General features: G+C 43.6%; 1 protein-coding gene across 1 annotated transcript in view; it reads left to right on the forward strand.

The window, feature by feature from the left end:
- The window catches only part of PIK3R6 (phosphoinositide-3-kinase regulatory subunit 6), a 276,075-nt gene that overhangs the window by 29,137 nt on the left and 233,874 nt on the right, over window positions 1-13,064 (forward strand). The window contains 1 exon segment of the mRNA XM_029600333.1: window positions 6,974-7,050. The gene's annotated coding sequence lies outside the window, so the exon portion shown is untranslated.

Here is a 13,064-nt window from a genome sequence, read left to right on the forward strand (position 1 = left end):
TAAAAGATCATGCACTGTGAAGAGAAGAAAGCAGAAGGAAAAGAGATGGGTAAATGAGACAGAAGGGGTTTGGGTCACCACAAAACAGAAAACAATGTGCATTAAAAGCACTGCTCAGAACGCAAGCTAGTTTACGCATGCTAACAGCAATGGTAATGTGTGTAAGCTAGCTTGTGACTGTGTTTAACGTGAAGCCTGTACTGATGAGGAAATGAGATGTAAAACTGTGCAAAACAGCTCATTATTTGTTAGTGCAGCAAAATAGTATGCATGCAAACTGCTTCACAGATGCACAACACAAAGAACTTTACACCTTGAGGAGGTTAAGCTTTTGCGATACCATTCATATGCAATACTTTACCAGCCTTCTCATTTACATGTCATTTAACATCAGCTGTTTGTACATGTGATAAACACACTGAGGCCAATATTCACCACTATCCAGCTGAGTAAGTTAGTCAGATAAACTTACTCAGCTAACTTGATATTCAGCAGCACTGAATATACTGGGCTATTTTATAGTTAGCCGGATTTGTTTATCTGGCTAAGTATGACAGCCAGATAAATCTAGGACAATTTGGCTAACTAATAGGGTCATTTATCAAAAGATATACCTTTAACGCATGCGATAGCACCATAACCTATGGTGTGATGCAAATCTGAAAAAGAAGAGGAGTGGGCAGTTGTGAAGCTCCCAGAGGGGGGGGAGAGAGAGAGAGAGAGAGAGAGAGAGAAAAGCAATAATGACCTAACACTAGATAGGTATTTATATCTGTATGGGAGGCCCACCTAATAACTCGAGGTGAGGTTTAGGTATTAATGTAGGGGTTAGGGGCCACTTTGACATTCAAAGTGAGACGTACGAACAGAACAGTGCTCTCTTGTGAAGATTTGATGACCCTCGGAGTGAGGAAACTCACTCTTTTGTGCAATGTTCTCTCAACCTAGCTTGTTCCCAGTAGAGAGTCCATCAAGCTAGGTTGAGAGAACATTGCACAAATCTCATCTTTGAATGAGTTTCCTCACTCCGAGGGTCATCAAATCTTCACAAGAGAGCACTGTTCTGTTCGTACATCTCACTTTGAATGTCAAAGTGGCCCCAAACCCCTACACTAATACCTAAACTTCACCTCGAGTTACTAGGTGGGACTCCCATAGAGATATAAATACCTATCTAGTGTTGGGCATTAAGGCTAGTCTCTCTCTCTCTCAAAGAAAAGTTATGGCAATTTGCGTTAACTTAGCACTTCACATATTTAGTGATTGAAAAACAAATATGTTACTTATGCTTAAATCTTGGCCGACTGGCTTGTAAGGACTTGATTCAGCAACAAAAAAATTTGGCAGGCTAATTTATGTCTGTATTTATTAGTTAATCTATTTTGCCAGTTTGTGATTTATCTTTTCTAAGGCTGCCCATATGATCTGTTTATTGATGGATCCAGGCTGTCAAGAAAAAGAACATTAATTGCACCAGTAAGGTACTTGTTCATGGTCTGATAGTCTTAAGAGGCGGAAGAACCTGATACTATTGTGTAAACTCAAAATTCCCTTTCAGATTTTAATCTCCTCTAAATTAAACTGCTGATTTAATGTACATGAGAACTTTTTTTAGCCAGTAGTTTCCTCCTGCTCCTTCTGGCTTCACCTCAATGGGAGTCAACTTCTGCTGGAGCTACAGCACCATGAGCCTTCATTTGCAACTGCTAAGGGGTTTCTGCCCCTGTTTTTAGCTCTCTCCCATCTATCGAAGCCATTGTAATGACAGTTCTTGATTAGTGTCTGCAGACCACAACCCCATCAAGAGCCTAATATGCATGCACCCTGAATCTGCCCAGTAGGTGTCGCTTTTGTGCAATGGCTGGGACTCCTCAACCCTAGAGGTGAAAGTTGCGTTTGTAGCATCCCCAGTTCTAACAACCCTGAGGCTCATAAAATGGGCTCAAAATTGAGCCTGGATTTCCTGCATGCAAGTATACAGCACCGCCACTGAGCCCACTGGGAAAACCACACCAATTAAAATTTTGATTTTGTGCTAGTTATCTCTATAGCATAAATAGCTTTTTCTTATAATAAGATTTAACAGAAATTGATTGTAAGTTGATTTTCAATAGGTTTCAGAATTTCCTTATTAAAGTAAAACTTCAAATGCATATTAGAAATTATTTGGGGGTAATTTTGTATCAGTTCCACATAAGAAAGTCTACAAAAATGTGCATAAGTTACACCATTTTATAAAGGGAACTTAAACATATGTTTGCTTTGAAAACTATCCCACTAAAAATACCCACACAAAATTAAACCTGTTAAAATGTACACAGAAATTTTTCAAGAAAATTAACTCACATACTTATGAAAATCCAAGCATGTGCCTAAAAGCAAATTCCTTCTGCCCCTAAGAACACCTCCTCCTCTCAGTCCAGGTAATCTTACATGCATACAAGACATGCGCAAGCTTACCTGCATATTGGGTGGGCAGTTTTATAAAAAGATATTTCTCTGGGTAAAGAACTGTTCTACTGGGAGAACTGCCTTTTTGAAAATTACCTTCTAATTATCCTCTAAGCAATTGGAATTTGCTAATCTGGGGACTCTGGTTCATTTTCCTGCCTGGTTCCCGCTTTTCAGTTTAACCATGTTTTGGAGCCCTCTGGATATATAGAAAACCCAAGTACTCCTGTGTACTTAATTCATTTAACTGTATCCATAATCCAACGCTTTGGTCCAACAATGGAGCCAGTGCTCTTGTCCTTTTATGACAGAGCCTCCTAGCCATCTGCAATAGTAACACCTAATTCAGTGCAAACTTATACCGTGCCCTGTGTTTGTTTCAAGAGTGTGGGAAGGGTAAAGACAGAGCCATCAGAAGGGCAGGTGCCAGCTCATTTGCCCTTCCCATCCCATCCCATCCTGGCACCACAGCTTACTTCTGCCCAGCTCGAGCTTCCCCGCTGTAATGGCTGCAGCAGAAGTAAGCTCTGGTGCTTTTTTTTTTTTCGTTTGCAAGACTGCATCATTAGCGCGGGGGGGGGCTGGCTTCCTCATGCAAGATTGTCCAAACTGGGGCTATTAATATTTAGAAAAGAGAAGTTTTAAGGGAAGAATTAATTACATTATACAGAGATATCAGTGGACCCTACAGGGATCTTGTGGGACTCCTTCTAGCATGAATGAGTTTCTCCACTTATTTATTTATTTATTTAGCATATTTATATACCGTTTTACCAGTATAGACACTGACCAAAGCGGTTTACAATAATATAGTTATAAAACAAAACCAAAAATTGAATTTGAATATGTCAACTAAATAAAATAATAAAAACAAAATTACAATAAAGTATGAATAAAAATACAATATACTGTATAATCAATAACATAAAAAATTAGGGTGACGTAAAGATAAAAGAAATTGGCAAATTACGTTTAAAAACTTGAACAGAAATTAAAAACAAGTACAGTAAGTAAGTATTTTAAATGTCAACTGATCAATAATAAAGTTATGTCTGGGAAACTACTTTTTGATTCACAACTGCAAAATAGGCAAAACATCTTTAAAAAAAACAAAAAAACCCCCCAATTTATTAGCATTTGGATAATGTTTTTGTGATGACTTCCACTATGAATTTCCACAGTCTAATGCTTCCACTATGGGTTTCTGCAAACTGAAGTCCAGTCTGGTCTTAATGCTCTCATGCTTTCACTCAGTATATTGCTGCACTTCCCTCATTCCTTCCACATGGAGCAACTCATTGTTATGCGCGCTGGCCACAGCAGACCCGCGGCTCAGCCCCCTCACCTCTTTCAAAGTAATCCAGTGCCTGGTCCCTCATCTCTGGCGGCTGTGGGCCACTGGCTCCGTCCTCGGGCCATCCCTGGTGCCTCCGGCTCTGCTACTGCTCCCGGCGCTCCAAGCCAGGCCTCTCTGCGTGGCCCGCGGAGAGACGCCATTCCGACCAGCGCCGCACCCCTCCCTAGGCGCACGCGCACAACCAGACCTTAAGTAGGGCCCATGGCCCAGAACCTAGCCACAGGCCCCAGATAATGACATCAGCAGAGCTCCGGTATATAAGGCCAGGCCCTGTTACCTCAGATTGCCTTTGCATCAGGTCCCCTCGCTTGTCAAGTGCTCATTGCTTCTACCATTCCTGGTTCCTGATCCTGAGTATCCTTGTTCCTGTTTCCTCATTCCTGAGTTCCTGTTCCTTCGGACTGCTGACCTGGTTTGACCTCTGCATTGACTGACTACCCCATTGCCTCTCTCCAACCCCAGACCTCTGCATTGCCTGACTACTCTGTTGCCTCTCTCCAGCCCTGGACTTCTGCTTTGTCTGACCATCCACTTGTTTCTCTCCTCATCCAGACCTCAGCCTTGCTTGCCACTGCTTCCAGATTGCCACCAGCCTTGAACCCAGCTTGCTCAACCATGCCTCTTCAGCCCTTGTCCTGGACGTGGCTTACTCAGGCTTCGGCCTGCTCTTGCTTGGGCGCCCCCTGTCTGACTGTGGTCCTATTGGTGCCCGGGTCTCCAGGACTCCGCTTAATCCAGTATGGACTGATACCCTCGCATGTTGCTGCCTCTGGGCTGACCTCAATCCATCCATCGGCAGAGGCCACCTAAGTCCAGCCTGCCCTGCCACCCAAAAGCTCAACCCGCTGGGAACGAGGGCTGGTATTGCTGAAGTGCCAGCCGGCCTCCGTCCATCAGCCCTCTCTGCCTGCTGACGGTGGGGACCCATAGGATCCCTCCCACGGGTAGCGTCATCCCCACCTCGGCCCAAGGGACCACTTCCAGTGCAACACTCATGTCTAGATCCAATACAATCAACCATATCCAGACCCTTTTATTAATGTTTCTTTCTAAGGTTTCCAAGTACTCCATTTCATTGATGGAAAGTTACAGCAGCTACTGGGGATTTCATGACCAAAAATGAATTTTCCTCTTTTCCCGTCCTTACTTCTATCTCCCGCCACCGTTAATGCATCAAGGCAATGTGCTCATTCCCACCAGTCAGAACAAGGCATTGTGGATCTTTGGTGCGTTTTGTGCTCCCTCCTCCACTGAACCAGCTCAACAGAAACATTGTGGTGCAAGAAGATAACTGGGCATTTTAAGAACATAAGAAATTGCCATGCTGGGTCAGACCAAGGGTCCATCAAGCCCAGCATCCTGATTTCAACAGAGGCCAAACCAGGCCACAAGAACCTGGCAATTACCCAAACACCAAGAAGATCCCATGCTACTGATGCAATTAATAGCAGTGGCTATTCCCTAAGTAAACTTGATTAATAGCCGTTAATGGACTTCTCCTCCAAGAACTTATCCAAACCTTTTTTGAACCCAGCTACACTAACTGCACTAACCACATCCTCTGGCAACAAATTCCAGAGCTTTATTGTGCATTGAGTGAAAAATAATTTTCTCTGAATAGTCTTAAATGTGCTACTTGCTAACTTCATGGAATGCCTCTGAGTCCTTCTATTATTCGGAAGTGTAAATAACCGATTCACATCTACTCGTTCAAGACCTTTCATGATCTTAAAGACCTCTATCATATCCCTCCTCAGCCGTCTCTTCTCAAAGCTGAACAGCCCTAACCTAACATCGTGTAGCTACAACAAGGGTTTTTTTTCCCTATATGCAACACCATGCACTGTCCACATTAAATTTCATCTGCCATATGGATGCCCAATCTTCCAGCCTTGCAAGGTCCACCTGTAGTGTATCACAATCCGCTTGTGATTTAACTACTCTGAATAATTTTGTATCATCCGCAAATTTGATAACCTCACGCGTCATATTCCTTTCCAGATCACGCGTCATATTCCTTTCCAGATCACATATATAGTGAAAAGCACCGGTCCATGTACTGATCCCTGAGGCACTCCACTGTTTACCCTTTTTCACTGTCTTTTAACCAGTTTGTAATCCATGAAAGGACATCGCCTCCTATCCCATGACTTTTTAGTTTTCTTAGAAGCCTCTCATGAGGGACTTTGTCAAATGCCTTCTGAAAATCCAAATACACTATATCTACCGGTTCACCTTTATCCACATATTTATTAATCCTTTCAAAAAAATGAAGCAGATTTGTTAGGCAAGACTTCCCTTGAGTAAATCCATATTGACTGTGTACCATTAAACCATGTCTTTCTATATGCTCTGTGATTTTGATCTTTAGTATAGTTTCTACTATTTTTCCTGGCACTGAAGTCAGGCTCACTGGTCTATAACCCGGATTTCCCCTCGAGCCCTTTTAAAATATTGGGGTTACATTGGCCACCCTCCAGTCTTCAGGTACAATGGATTATTTTAATGATAGGTTAGAAATTTTAACTAATAGATCAGAAATTTCATTTTTTAGTTCCTTCAGTACCCTAGGATGCATACCATTCGGTCCAGGTGATTTGCTACTCTTTAGTTTGTCAATCTGACCTACTAAATCTTCCAGGTTTACAGTGATTTGGTTCAGTTCGTCTGACTCATCACCCTTGAAAACCATTTCCGGAACTGGAATCTCCCCAATATCCTCATTAGTAAACACGGAAGCAAAGAATTCATTTAGTCTTTCTGCAATGGTGTTATCTTCCCTAAGAGACCCTTTAACCCCTCGGTCATCTAATGGTCCAACAGACTCCCTCACAGGTTTCTTTCTTCGGATATATTTTTAAAAATTTTTATTATGAGTTTTTACCTCTATGGCCATTTCAAATTCTTTCTTCGCCTGTCTTATCAATGTTTTACACTTAACTTGACAATGCTTATGTTTTATCCTATTTTCTTCAGATGGATCCTGCAGTGTTACCTCATGTATTATCTTGCATTATACTATGATCGATCATATAGTGCCAACATTTTATATCATATCTTGTGTTGGATCACAGTATGACAGATTTTTTTTTAACCAGAATGTTTTAATGCTAATTTATATAGCAGATAAAGCAAACACCCAAGCACTGTTTTGTTTTTTTGCAGGGCATGGCTGTGAAGATTTCCCATGTGTAGGATTAAAATTTGAATTGTATCCCGCTTTCAGGTCTGTTTTTCAAATGGTAAGTGAATAATCAAAAGTAAGGTAGAAACAGTCATAACACTTACTCTTTATCATTCTAATTTGTACTGCAATTTCTGAAGAGAAATAAGTATGTTAAGATTTTGAAAGCTCCTTTACCTAGCCAATACTATCATTGTGGGTCAAAATTAATCAGAATTCTGCAGGCAATATATTAATAGATGCAAATTCCAAATACAGTACAAACAACTGAATAATGAACTTAGGACATTTAGAATGTTAAAAACATGGGGTATGACCACTATAAAAGCTGCTTGCATCTAATCACCCTCCTCCTCCCACACCATCCCCATCCCCTCAAAAAAATCATATGTAAAGATTCTTGGTCTTAATCAAAGGGTAAAGACATTATTTAACTCAGAAGAGAGTTGTACAGTCCTTTGCACCCAACTGAGGGTGCAGTAGGTGGTTTCTGCCAAAAGAGAATATGCATAGACTCTTATAGGAAAAGTCCCAAATCTTTATTTTTCCGCTGGAAGTATGAGAGGATTTTTGCCATAGAATATTGAAAGAGAGGGGAGTAGCTTAGCTCTGAATCAGCATGCCTGAGGACTTCAAATATAAGCCTTTGGACTGAGGTCACCAAACACCTTGAATTGTCTAGTTCAGGACCTGCAAGTAAATGTCATGTGAGAAACCAAATCTCCTGGAACCCAGAATTTGTATAAGGGAAAGAAGTAAGACCCAGAAGTATTCCAGCAGAAGTAGACTGGACAAGAAACCAATGGAGATTATTTTGGAGGAAAGAAAGGACTTCTTGTATGCAAGTAGGATCTTCCCTGCATATATAAAGAGGTATTTTGTGGAAATCTTACCTCTTAACATATAAAAGCAGAAGAACTGTAAATTCTGTTGTAAATGTCTACCTCCAGAATAAAAGGAGGAGTCTATGGGAACATCAACAGAGTGTGTGGTGTTTCTTTGTGATATCAACTAAAATTAAGAGTGATTCCCAAAATGGTGGGCCCTGGTGATGATTCCCTCCTCTCTTCTTCTCTCCCCCATCCCACAATGGACAAGAACCCCTGAGCCCATCTTATTAGAACTTTTCCCCACCCCTTTAACAAGGGGATCACCTTCCAGATACTGCTGAACACTGACCCACTTTGTGCAGTGCTGGAGACATGTATTCTGTGATGGGAATAGGATAAACCAGTAACTAGTTACCCAGCTAGAATGTAGTCGAATAAATCAGGGGCATAACCTGGAGGGATTTTGCTGGCCGGCTAAGTTAACCGGCTAACTTCGATATTCAGTTAACTGGATTATTTAGCTGGCTAAATCTGGTCGGGTCAAAGAGCTGTTCTAAAGTTAGCCAGCTATAGGTAGCCGGCTAACTATTAAGATTGCCGGCTATTGAATGTGCCTCCAAAGTTAGCCAGATAGAAACAGTCCAGAAATCAAAAATAGAGAAATGTCAGCACTATCCAAAAAAATAGATTCAAAATCCTCAAACCACTTGGATAGGAATCAGGGATCCCTTCTAATTTTCCAAAAGGCCTCTTCTCCAGTGGAAAACCTTGGATTCCAGCAATATTCTCATTTTCATTTTAAAGAATTGATAGTATTCTACCTGATGGCTGTATCAGCTCCTTTTGTCAGACATTCCTAGGAACCCATCTTGGATATAACATCTTTCAACTCCCATGGAATCCTTCATGTCAGACACTGAAAGATGGAGAAGCAAGCAAACAACCCTATCTCGTCAATGAGTCACGGCCCTTTGGCTGCCCCTCACTGGCTCCTTGAACAATGCCTGTTGGTAACCTTACAAGAAGTAAAATGTTAGGGCAAAAAGTTAAGAAAACTGAGGAATGAAACCAAGAAACAGAAAAGATGATATTTTGAGCAATCTCTGTCAAAGCATTATTTGATTTGTAGTTCTGCATTCTGCATTGATTAAAGTAGGATCACACATTCTGGAAGTCTTAAAGAAGACATAGAAAAACTAGGCCTAACTGAGAGTGTTTTTGGATGTGTAGAGCTGGTTGTACCTTTCTGTAGATATACTGAAGAACTTTCCAGCAATAGGGGTTTCAAGAGAGGTGTATGGGTGGGTCAGAAATAAGTAATAAAAGGAAGATTCCTGGAGTCCTTTGGGGAGTTGTTGACGAAGGAGCAAAGGAGAGACAGCTAGAGGCTGTGTCTCTCTGGGCTCCAGGATAGAGAACAGCAAGTAACCATGTGTTACCCGTGCCGGCCGCAGCAGTCCCGCGGCTTGGCCCCCCCCACCTCTTTCAAAGTAATCCAGCATCTGGTCCCTCGTCTCTGGCGGCTGTGGGCTGTCGGCTCCATCCTGGGGCCGCCCCTGGTACCTCCGACTCCACTACAGCTTCTGATGCTCCACGTTGGGCCTCTCCGCATGGCCCATGGAGAGACGTCGTCCCGACCAGTGCTGCGCCCCTCCCTAGGCGCGCCGCACAGCTAGTCTTTTTAAATAGGGCCCGAGGAGGGAACCTGGCCGCAGCCCCGGATGATGACGTCGGCGGAGCTCTGGTATATAAGCCCGGGCTCCGCTCTCTCAAATCGCCTTTGCAACAGGTCCCCTCGCTAGTCGAGTACTCGTTGCCTCTTCAGTTCCTGGTTCCCAATCCTGATTGTCTTCGTTCCTGTTTCCTTGTTCCTGTGTTTCTGTTCCTTCGTCTCTCCTTCGGATTGCTGACCTGGTTTGACCTCTGCATTGCTTGACTCCTCCTTTGCCTCTCTCCAGCCCCGGACCTCTACATTGCTTGACTACGCCGTTGCTTCTCTCCAGCTCTGGACTTCTGCTTCATCTGACCATCCTTTGACTCTCTCCTCATCTAGACCTCAGCCTTGCTTGCCACTGCTCCCAGATTGCAGCCAGCCCTGATCCCAGCTTGCTTAGAGATGCCTCTTGTCCTGGACGTGGTTCATTCAGGCTTTGGCCTACTTTTGCTCGGGGGCCCTCTGTCAGACTGTTCCTATTGGTGTCCGGGTCTCTGGGACTCCGCCTTGTCCAGTATAGACTGATACCTATACTAGTTGCTGCCTCTGGGCTGACCTTGATCCACCCATCGACAACCACTGATGGAGGCCACCTAAGTCCAGCTGGCCCTGGCACCCAAAGGCTCAACTCGCAGGGAACGAGGGCTGGTATTGGTGAAGCAGCAGCCAGCTGCCGTCCATCAGCCCTCTCTGCCTGCCGATGGTGGGGACATGTAGGATCCCTCCTATGGGTAGCGTCAACCTCACCTCAGCCCAAGGGTCCACCTCCGGTTCAACACCATGTCTTCTGTCCTTTTGAGAGTCCTTTTGGGAGTATGCCTTTCTTTCTCATCTAGTGGGTGAAGAATACTAAGTTCTGCTACAAGGACTCTGGAGAGTTTCTTTTTTTCTCCTTGTCATTCCAAGGGAGAAGGAGATTGTCTCAAAGACTGAGGGCGCCACCAGACATTTTATACCATTCCTATTGAGAAGGAGATTATTGAGTTCTGGGAGGTATCTGGGGGAAGATCTTTTGGGAGATCAAGGAAAGTCTTTCTTTTGTCATTGCTGTACTCAAGGTGAAAGAGAAGGTGTATTCTTGTGAAACATAGAAACATGATGGTAGGAAAAGCCTATATGGCCTATCTAGTCTGTCATCCACATCAAGTGCTCAGTTCTACAATCTCTATCACTTCCTCAGAGATACCCTGCGCTTGTTCCATGCTTTCTTGAATTCAGGTACTGTATCCATCACCTCCACTGGGAGGCTGTTCCATGCATCCATCACCTTTTATGTAAAGAGGTATTTTCTTAGATTACTCGTGAGTCTATCGCTTTTCACTCTCATTCCATAACCCATTATTCCAGAGCCTCCTTTCCATTGAATAAGGCCCACTTCTTGTGCATTTAAATGTATCATAATCTCCCCAAGCCCACCTTTCCTCTAGGATATACTTGTTTATATCTTTAAGTCTGTCCCCATGTGCTTTACAACAAAGACCATGGATCCTTTTAGTACCCTTCCTCTGGACTGACGCCATCCAGTTTATATCCTTTTGAAGGTGTAGTCTCCAGAATTGTACAGAGTATTCCAATTGAGGGAATTTATACAGTGGCAATATCACCTTCTTTTTACGCTGACCATTCCTCTTGTGGACTGTGTAAGGACTGTGTCTGATTTATTTTTTAGTCTGATAACATCAGAAAAATTCTTGGTTGTATGTTTTTTATATGTTTGTACTGCTGAAATTCTGTTTCTATTTTCAGTAAAAATATCTTTTGTTCTGGAACACAGTTCATGGTATGTGGACTTTTTTTCCCCTGAAAAGATTGTGTGATCCTCTTGGGTCTTACAGGTTAGCCTGTCCCCTGTTAGTGGAAATCCAGATTCTAGACACCGTACTGAGTTGTGAAATGTTCTGCAGTCTCTGAAGTTTGGCCCCTTGTGAAAAAAGGCCTACAAATAGCTTAGGGCCAGTTGGTAGCACTGTTGAAGTAGAGCTCCTCATTCTCTCTGTGTTGGCTAAACTTAGGAAGGAAGTTTGATATAGCATGACCAAGCTGTTATTGGCTTCTGCCACCAGCAGACATGGGTCCACCAACAGGGTTGCCAACTGCCCAGTTTTGGACCAGACAGCCAGGTTTTCAGCTGTGCTGTACAGTGTCTGGTAAGAAGTAATGACTGGCCATTGAAAATTTGTTTTTTGCAAGAGGCTCCTCTTTCCCACAGCCTCCTGGTTACAGGGAAAGACAGAGCCGAGAGCTGAGCTGTGTCCCCGTCCCAACACAGGCTTCCTTTCCTGTGTTGGGATGGGATGGGGAGAGGAAGAGGGGCACATCACAGCCCTCAATTCCCAGTGGCTCCACAGATCTCTGTAGTAATGCCCTCTGGGTCCCCCCTTCTCTCACTGAGTGCTGGGCCAAGACAGCTGCAGTGAGCCAGCCGAGGGATACAGGAAGAGAGAGTCACAGGATGAAATAGGAGAGACAGAGAGGGACACAGAAAAGGGGAGAGAAAAAGGAAGATAGACACATGGGGAGCAAAGTAGGAAAGAGACACAGAGGGGGTGTGGAAGGAAGAAGGTCACAGGGAAGGGGAGAGGCAGAAAGCAAGCATAAGGGAAGGAGGGAGACGGGGGGGGGGGGGGGGGGGAAGGGAAGGAAGAGACAGAAGAGGTACAAAGGAGAGAGGGGGACACAGGAGGAAAGGAGATAGAGAACAAGGAAGGCACTGGGGAGGAGGGGGAGACAGCAGGAAAGGAGGAGGGAGAGAAAAACAAGAGCATAGGGAGGGAGGGGACTAGAGACAGGAGAGCAGCATAAGAGAGGCATGCACAGAGGGGGAAGGCATATTGAGAGACAGGTGGCACAAGGGAGACAGATGAAAGACTGGGAAGGTTTTAAGGAAAGGGAGAGCAAACCACTTGTGTGAGAGAGGAGGCTGTGTGTATGTGTGTCTATGAGAGAGGAGACCTTGTGTTTATTGGGAAGTGTGGAGGTGGGTGTGTATTAGAAAGGCTTTAGTTGTGATTGAGAGCAAAACTGCATGAGAGAGGCTGATGTGTTTGAGGATAGTTGAAATAACATTTTATAAAACCAAGTATATTGAGAGGGGTGCTTGAAAGCCAAGTAATGAATGGATCTATAACTGAGGGTAGTCTGTAAAACACCCCCCCCTCCCGCCTCCCCTCCCAAAGCATGAAGTTTAGTGGGATGTCCAGTTATGGTCCATGGGAAAGTTGTTCAGTCAGTGATTTGGTTGTGTCCGTTCTGTGTGCTGCTTATTGCTAAACATAAGAGGTATTTTTCTCAGTTGAAAAGTTACCTGAAAGAGGAAGTAGTCCTGAAGTAATAGAGGGACTTTCCCTTTTTCAGCAAGGTATATTGTAAGCTAAAAAAAAAAAGTGCCCATTGAAATCCTAGACATGCTGTGAAGACATCAGCGTGATTTATGCAAACACAGAAATGGTTTGATTGCTACCAGTTGATTTACAGAACAGTCCAGGCAGGCAAGGAGCTTTTTGTAAGAACCATTATTTTTTCTGATTT

The sequence above is a fragment of the Rhinatrema bivittatum genome, chromosome 4, assembly GCF_901001135.1.
Source record: "Rhinatrema bivittatum chromosome 4, aRhiBiv1.1, whole genome shotgun sequence".
NCBI lineage: Eukaryota > Metazoa > Chordata > Amphibia > Gymnophiona > Rhinatrematidae > Rhinatrema > Rhinatrema bivittatum.